Source organism: Hordeum vulgare, chromosome 4H, assembly GCF_904849725.1.
Source record: "Hordeum vulgare subsp. vulgare chromosome 4H, MorexV3_pseudomolecules_assembly, whole genome shotgun sequence".
In the NCBI taxonomy this organism is placed as follows: domain Eukaryota; kingdom Viridiplantae; phylum Streptophyta; class Magnoliopsida; order Poales; family Poaceae; genus Hordeum; species Hordeum vulgare.
The window spans coordinates 215,422,862-215,431,657 of NC_058521.1; the positions used below are offsets into that span (position 1 = coordinate 215,422,862).

The window sequence follows — 8,796 nt, forward strand, 5'->3', positions numbered from 1 at the left end:
TACATTATAAAGTTTCTCCAATTGATCCCAAACTTTCCGGGCATGATCTAATGCTCAAATAATGCCACCAAACCAAGTTGGGGATTTGTGGGAATTGATTTGCATGGTTTTATATGCAGAACGCCATTTCTTCCCATTTCATGGGTTTTTCAGGTCTACATTGGAAACTTCCTCCACCAAATCCCAAACTTGGTGTCCAAGCCTATTTTCACCTATTATGTCATCCTGCTAAGTTTCATAGCTAATGGAGTCCATTTGCTAGCCCTAACATCCGTCAAACACCTTTTGTCTAATTACCAAAATTGCTACTTTGGCCCCTTTCACTAATCTCCTTGAACTTAAAACTTTGCCACAACTCTCTCTAGTTCCCTTTTACCTCCAGTAACCTTGCCATGTCCACTGGTCAATTATTGGAGGGTGACTCCATGTATCTACCTCTCATTTTTACTTTGGCAGCACTAGTTTACCGCTCTTGCTAAACTTCTGCTTAAGAAAATGCCCTCACATCTTTCTAGAGAGCCTCTAGCATGCTAATGCATCATCCCAAACCAATATATAGCATGCTCCTGTGGGAAATATGAGCAGCCCATCTGAAACTTGATTTCTGGCTGAAATGTAGCTTGAACTACAAGTGCTAGCTAAACACGTCCTCTTGATCTGAAATTTTGCATTAGGGTAGTCCTTCCAAACCAAAAACTGCTAGACAAGGTCTCATCTCAATTTCCTCTCAGTGCAAACACTTTTTGCTAGCCCCAAATGTGTTGTTACAAACTCAAACAGAGCTGAAACCTGCCTAATCTGCTCCATTCAAGTTCAAAATACACCAGTGCCCTCTCCGACGCATGCCTTGCATGCTTGACACCTTGATCTGGCCAAGGGGTGACCATGGACACGTAGTGGGGTGGTGACCACCTCCCTGGCGTGCAATAATGGTGCTCTCCACCTTGTCTTCACTCCAAAGGCCATGTTTAGCCGTGGCAGTTTTTCCCAGAGCACCAGGGCACTCCCCTTTGAACGTCCAAGCCCTCCCCGACGCCTAGAAGCCGCCAAGCCCCCTCTACCATGCGTTCTCTCGCTATGCTCAGAGCACCCAAGGCGAATCCGAGACTCCCCTCCGTCACCCCCTCCACTTACATCCTCCCCCGAGTCCCTGCTTCACTATCCGATATCACTCTCCCTCCTGCAAACCTCCATACTCCCCAATTTGTCCTCCCATGCCCCCTATCCAGCCCCATGGCTAGAACCTCCCCTGCTGGTTCCCCATCAAATTTGGCTACTTCGGCCTCTTCTCTCCTTCGTGAGCCTCACCGAGGCGTCCCGGTGTTTCCCCACTCCTCTTTCGCTCCTCGTCCCTTGCATCCCATGCCTAGGGCGCCGTGCCCACAGTCATCGGTGGCTGCGTCCACCGTGGCCAATGAGCCACTCAACCTTGCAGTCCCCGACGAGGACAAGGCCCCCACGGCGATGTGGCCCCTTTCGCTAGTGCGTCGGTGCCCGTGGCATAGCTGGGGCCGGCCATAGCCAGCAGGGTGAGCGCCGGCAATGCGTGTCCTACCTCCCCGTTTTTCCCAGCTCGAGCAGGAGGTTCGAGATGGAGCTGACCGATGAAGCCCGCCAATAAACGGTACAATGCCCGGGCCAAGCCTTAATTGAAGATGGGAGCCCTCCTGGTCGTCTTCCCGCATAGGAGACGTAAAGCCCGGAGGCGCTTTCTGTGTCAACCGCGCCACCGCGAGCCAGGCCAATTTGGGATGGCCCAAGGCCTATTTAGCGCTTTGGGCGCAGTTTAACTCTTTGGTATATCCCCCTTTTTTACTTTTTACTTTTACCACAAAATTCAAAAACCCATATATATTTCATTTTTACTCCAAAATTGATAATTCCAATACCTACAGGTTCCAAAAATCAAGATCTATCCAAGGATGTGCCTTGCACATTTTTTCATATAACTTTTTTGTAGTGTTAATATTCAAATGCAGATTTGAATGTTTTTAGCCCCACCTTGCAAAAATCCTAGGAGACTCAAATCAGCTCCAAATGGTATGATTCCAATCTCCTGAGACATACTAAATCATTCTCTAATTTCCTAGCCTAGGTGAACATTTTTATGTGCAATGTTTCTATGGCATTAAATAAATAGCCCTTTTTTATATTTATTCCATATCAGAAAATCCATAGCAAATTCATACCAACTCCAATTGCAGTGAAACCACTTCCTAAATGTTTCCAAATTCATGCTCTGTTAAATCAGTGCTTCCACTCATTTTTAGCAGAATGTTTTCTGTAGACTTCTTATAGGATCACCAATTCGTCCTTTCCTCCATTCAAAAATCTTTGATGATCCAGATCTCCTAGAACAAGCTTCAGGTATTTTTCTTAAGACCAGCATGGTCCAAGAAAAATAAAAATTCTATTTTTAGTGTACTTTTGTTTCTACTTGTTGTGTGGCTTACGGTGGTTGTTTCCGGCGATAGTTGACAGAATAGACAGAGTACTCGGAGTTGGACCAAAAGACCACGAAGACCCCAGAGACCTATTACAGCAAGGCAAGCAGCCCTTTGACCATGTCTGAGAAAATGTTTTGTGCACGAAATATTGACACTTTATTCTGATGCATTTAGTCATGATTAATCGGTACACCCCTGTATGGTGATACCGATGGCTCCACTAGAACACTTGCATTTGAGCATGACCTATCTATGAAGGTCATGCTGATAAAAAGTTGAGAAGTAGATAGTAGTGCTACGGATAGGATGAGCATATGCATGATGATCGTAACATAAGGTGTTGAGTTGGATGACCACTTGAGAAAGAAGTGGTGTACCGAAAAGGTTTTGTGTGAGTGGTTTCGAAAATGGGGTTAGATTTAAGAATTGTCGACCGTCCTAACCTTACATGTGCGACCACGATACCCCTGTATGGGATGGCGCTGTGTTGATTACTCTGGTCGTGCTAGCAAGGAGCCCGTATTACTAGCAGTGGGAGTGATATGGTCACTCTCGTGATGGGGTCGTGCCAGGTAGGACGGCTATGCTGTTTTTACGTGTTCTGGGCACACCGTTGGTCCCCGCATTGATGATACAGCTTAGAGTTGGTGCTCGTAAGACATGCATCATGTGGCCTGGGTACCAATCGACCAGGTATTTACCTCGGGTATGTTATATACCGCGAGTCGTGGATGACACGGAAATTTCTCGGATCTCGTCGGTACAGCGTACAACCTCTGCAGAGTGTCAAACTATTCGAATAGCCGCGTCCACGGTCAAGGACAGTTGGGTGGTGCTGCTTAAACTACGTCTAGTGTTTTCTGCATAAACCAAGTGTGCGTGTGTATAAATGAGTTAAATGAGGAAGTGACTTGGTCATGTTTGGTGACTTGACATGGAGGTTGAATGTGAGGTGTTCAGTTCTCAGAATAATTATGTTGATATCTGTAACCCATTCTTATCGTTACTATTTGCCTAGTGATGCATGTCCATCTAAATATTTGACCATGTTTATGCATTAATAAAAACCTGCTTTCCGCAAAGGCTGCATTATACTTCATATTGCACTCAACTACCTAATCCGCATCATGGGCTGTTTGCGGGTACATTCAAAGTACTCATTGGCTGGACACTGCTTATTTCATTGACCAGGTAAGAGAGCAAGTTATGGTGAAGAGTACCATGGTGAGGTCCCTACGAGCTAGGACGCTTCCTAGTCAGAATGCCTGTAGGTTAAGGCTGATGGCATGGGTTCACGCTTTCAACCAATATTTCTGCTATTGGTCAAGTTTGTTGTATTGGCCTCCAAGGCCCTATCTATGTAAGACTTGACCGCAATGGTCATTATTTGTATGAGACAGTATGAATGGATGTAAGACTCTTGTTATTCAGTTTCTGTGTGTTTAATGATAATTGTTTAGTGAGCATTGATCCCCGGTGATCACGACCTGTAAGTCGAGGTTCCCAGACTTATCCACCTCAATACCTCATTCAGAAATTTTATGCCCAAGCACTGTACCTTCATTCACCATAAACTGGCACTTCTCCCAATTCAAGATGAGATTAGTTTATTCACATTTCTACAAAACTCGATCAAGGTTGCTCAAACAATCATCAAAGGAAGTCCCATAAATGGAAAAATCATCCATGAAAACCTCAACAATATTTTCACAAAAATTAGAGAATATAGAAGTCATACATCTTGAAAGGTAGCAGGTGCATAGCATAGACTAAAAGGCGTACCCCTATAAGCACAAGTTCCAAAAGGGCAAGTAAAGGTAGTTTTCTCTTGGTCCTCTTTTGTCACAAGTATTTGAGAGAATCAAGAATATCCATCAAGAAAGCAAAAGTGTGTGTGCTTAGATAGTCCTTCTAGCATTTGATAAATTAACGGCAAGGGGTAATCATATTTTTTAGTAGCCTCATTCAATTTCCTGATATAAATTACCATCATATAACCAATTACTATCCTTTGTGGAATAAGTTCATTTTTATCGTTAGGAACAACAGTTATACCACCTTCCTTAGCAACACAATGAAGAAGACTTACCCATCTACAATCAGCAATAGGGTAAATTATACCACCTTCCTGAAGTTTTAGTATTTCAGTTCTAACCACCTCTTTCATCTTAGGGTTGAGATGATGTTGATGATCAACGGCTGGTTTACATTCCGGTTCCATATTAATCTTGTGTTGAAAAAGAGTGGGGCTTATGATCATAAGATCATCAAGAGTATATGCAATAACAACCATGTGTTTTTGTAAAATTTTGAGTAATCTATTTTCTTCATGCTATGAATGGCTAGCACTGATAATAATAGGACATATCTTCTTGTAAGCAAGGTAAGCATATTTCAAAGTATCAAGTAAAGCTTTAAGCTCAAATGCGGGATCTCCCTTGGGTGGAGGAGGATCACCTAAAAATTCAACTGGTCAATTGTGCTTAAGGATAGGTTGTTGATCAAGGAGTATCCTATCTATTTCATTCCTTTCATTCAAATGCATATCATTCTCATGTTTTAGCAAATATTGTTCTAGTGGATCGGTAGGATGTACATCAATAGAAGAAACACCAATTATTTCATCCTCGTTACGCAATTCTTTTTCATGGGCCTGTTTTCTCAACTTGGAGAAACTATACTCACCAGAAATGTTATGAAAGCTCACTTTGACCTTCTTAGTAGCACAATTAATTTCAGCATTAACCATATTCAAGAATGGTCTATAAAATATGATGAGGCAAAAGTTATCTTGTTCCGAACCAAGTACTTAGAAATCAGTGGGGTACTTGACTTTCCCACATAAGACTTCAACATCACTAACAATCCCAAGTGGTGAAATAGTATCATGGTTTGCAAGTTTAGTAGTGACATAAATATCTTCAATTTGAGAGGGTGCTCTATCATGCAAAATTTCTTGACATAATGTAAAAGATATAGCACTAATACTAACACCAATATGACTTAGGCCATGATAGCAATGATCTCCAATTTTAACTGAGATAACAGGTGTGCCTACCACTAGTTTACTTTATCTAGTTTATCTCATCTCTCTCTAACAGTTTTTGTCAATTCTAGCAGCTTCATCACAGAGATAACTAACCAACACATCAATATTATCAACTAGGAGATATTTAACTATAGCCACATTAGGCTCAACATTTAGTTGTTCAGAAGGTGTAGGTGTCCTAACATAGCTCTTATTAACCACTAGTATAGCCTTAGCTTGTTCTCTAATCCTAACAGGAAAAGGAGGTTTGTCAATGTAAGTAGTAGGAACAATTGGATCAACATGGTTAACAATTATTTCTTCCTTCTTAATATCAATAGGTTCCTTGGATAATTCTTCAATGGGATGATGATATTTAAACAACTTATCCTTGGGAAGATCAACATAGGTATCAAAAGATTTGCACAAAGTATCTACTATCTCAGAATCAAGGCCATATTTATTGCTAAACTGATGAAAGGGAGAAGTTTCCATGAAAGTTTTAAGGCAATCAAAATCAAGCTTTATACCTAACTATTTGCCTTCATTGAGTTCGCAATTTTCAGAGTTGCTTTTAATCCTTTCGAAAAGATCCCATCTGAATTCAATATTCTCCTTCGTATAAGAAGCAGCAACACAAGAATCAAGTAACACTCGATCATAATGACAAAGTCAAGCATAAACTTTTTGTATAATCAATTCTGTTGGGAGATAATGGTTGAAGAAGGTGTGCATCATAGATTTAAGACTCCCACAAGCTTGAGCAATATTTTCTCCTTCATGAGCCTGAACCACATTAATGATTTTCCCTCGAAATATAAAGGGAAAATTTTCTTCTTAACTTTGTCTCCGGGTAGACTAGAAAGCTTAAACAATCCACAAATCTCAACAAAAATCAAATAGTAATCAGGATGAGTTGTACCATCATATGGATTAGATAACAGTTGTTCAAGCATACCTGAAGGAATTTCATAATAAATATTTTTAGTAGGATAAGTGGGTTGAGCAACAGTTTCTTCATCTTTAGTTTGAGGAAAAGATGCACCAAACAAACCACTCAAAGGGTGGTCATTCATAGTGACAAGCATTAGTAAATTTTAGCACGTGTAGAAAATGTTTCCTTACCTATTCCCACTTACCAGAGACACTTCACTCCCCGGCAACGGCGCCAGAAAAGAGTCTTGATGCCCACAAGTATATGAGATCAATCATATTCCTAGCAATAAGTAAGAGTGTTGAACCCAACGAGCAGTAGAAGGAAATGATAAGCAGTTTTCAGCAAGGTATTCTCTGCAAGTGCTATAAGTAGCAAGATACTTCACAAAAAGAAACAAGTAACAATAGTAACAAAGGTGCAGCAAGGTAGCCCAATTCTTTTTATAGAAAAGGAAAGGCCTAGAAGTTCTCTTATATAAAGCAAACACTCCCGAGGACACATTGGAATTTTTGTCTAGTCTTGTTCATCATATTGAGTTGCTTTGTATTTGCTACTTTGATAATTTGATGTGTGGGTGGACCGCTGCTAAGTTGCTGCTCTTACTTGAACTAATAACATACTTATGATTACCCCCACTCGCAATCTTCTGCAACTATGAAATAAGAACTAAGATAAATCTAACCATAGGATGAAACATGTGGTTCCAAATCAGCCCCTTATGAGGAAACACAAAAACTAGGGTTTAAGCTTATTTCACTCTCGCAATCCAGCATCTACTTGTTACTCCACAATGACTTCCCTTAGGCCCATAACATGGAAAAGTGTCATGTAGTCAACGTTCACATGACACGACTAAGAGAAGTAACAACATACATATCATGAAAATATCGAACGAATACCAACTTTATATGATTACTTATAACAATACTTATCCCATGTCCTCAGGAACAATAGTTACTACTCACATCTCATCAACATGTTCAAGATAGGAGGTGTAATAATAATAATTAAGGATCTGAACATAATATCTTCCACCAAGTAATCCAACAAGCATCAATTACAAGATGTAATAAACACAACTAGTAACCCGCAGGTACCAATCTGATGTTTTGAGACACGGATTAAATACAAGAGATGAACTAGGTTGGAGATGAGATGGTGCTGGTGATGATGTTAATGAAGATTGTTCCTCCCACGAAGGAGGAAGCGTTGGTGATGACGATGGATTCGATTTCCCACTCCTAGATGGAAGTTTCCTCGCCAGAATCTCTCTCCGGAGAACAAAAGGGCCTCTGCCATGGTTTCTACCTCGAGACGGTGGTACTTCATCCCGAAAGATAACTTATGATTTTTTCTGGGGAAAAACACACCATATAGGAGAAGATGGTCGCCAAAGGGCTAGCAGGGGACCCACTAGTCATCAAGTCGCGACCTGGGGGCGCCGTGTTGGTTTGTGGCCAGCAGGTGGCCACTCTCGAGTATATTTTTGCGCATAAATTCTTAAATATTCCAGGAAAATTCTTTGTAAATTTTCAGGTCATTTGGAGCAAATTTATTTTTATGCCTTTTTCTAGGTTTCTCGGTCCAGAATTCCAGTTTCCAGATATTTCCTTCTTAGTAATGTTCCTTGCATATTCAGAGAGAATGAACATAAGAATTGTATGATAATAAGAGATAGCGGGCAAGATAAACACAAATGTCAATAGTAATTCATGTGCAAAATGGACGCATCATGGTGTTGTCCTCCTGCTGCACAAAGGAGCATAAGGAAGAGTTCCGCTGCCTGCAGGCAATGGGGTCGGTGGCGACCATGGTCAACCATAGTGTTGACAAAGCGGGAGTCAAATGAAGCTAGAGAGCAACTGCGTACCACTACCCGGCGCGCCCAATGTCGAAATCGGGGCTCCTGGGATCCAAGAGAACTCTTGGGTGTGCATGCTCTCCTACCCTACTCTACTTCACGGTCCAACGGGTCACTCCAGCGTGCTCGAGCTAGGGAAGAGGGACAGAGGGCACGATAGTTTGCCCAGGTTTGGGCCACCTCGCGGTGTAAGACCCTACTCCTTCCTGTCTGGATTCCTTCCGGGTAGGAGAGATTAGAAGGGAGGGTGTTCTTGCTAGTTCTGGGGTCGATACCCTCTACGGTGGTACCATGTCCTCTCTTATATTGGCCACATCCCTCTTCCCCCGAGAACACCAAGCAGGAAGGGTTACCATAATGGCTAGTTCGAAGGGGGCATGGTTGCAACCTATCCTCACTAAAGAGGTCTTCGCATGCAAAAGCTTCCTGCCCTGACACGTTGGTGGGCTCGGAGATGACCTTTGTCCTGAAGAGCCTCCAGCCCTGGTCTTATTCCACCGAAGGGAAAATCTTTAGGGATCCC

At 42.0% G+C, this 8,796-nt stretch overlaps 1 pseudogene; it reads left to right on the forward strand.

Annotated features, from left to right (window-relative positions):
- Positions 1–1,233: 1,233 nt before the first annotated feature.
- LOC123450405 lies at positions 1,234–1,985 on the forward strand (annotated as a pseudogene).
- The last annotated feature ends 6,811 nt before the right edge of the window (positions 1,986–8,796 follow it).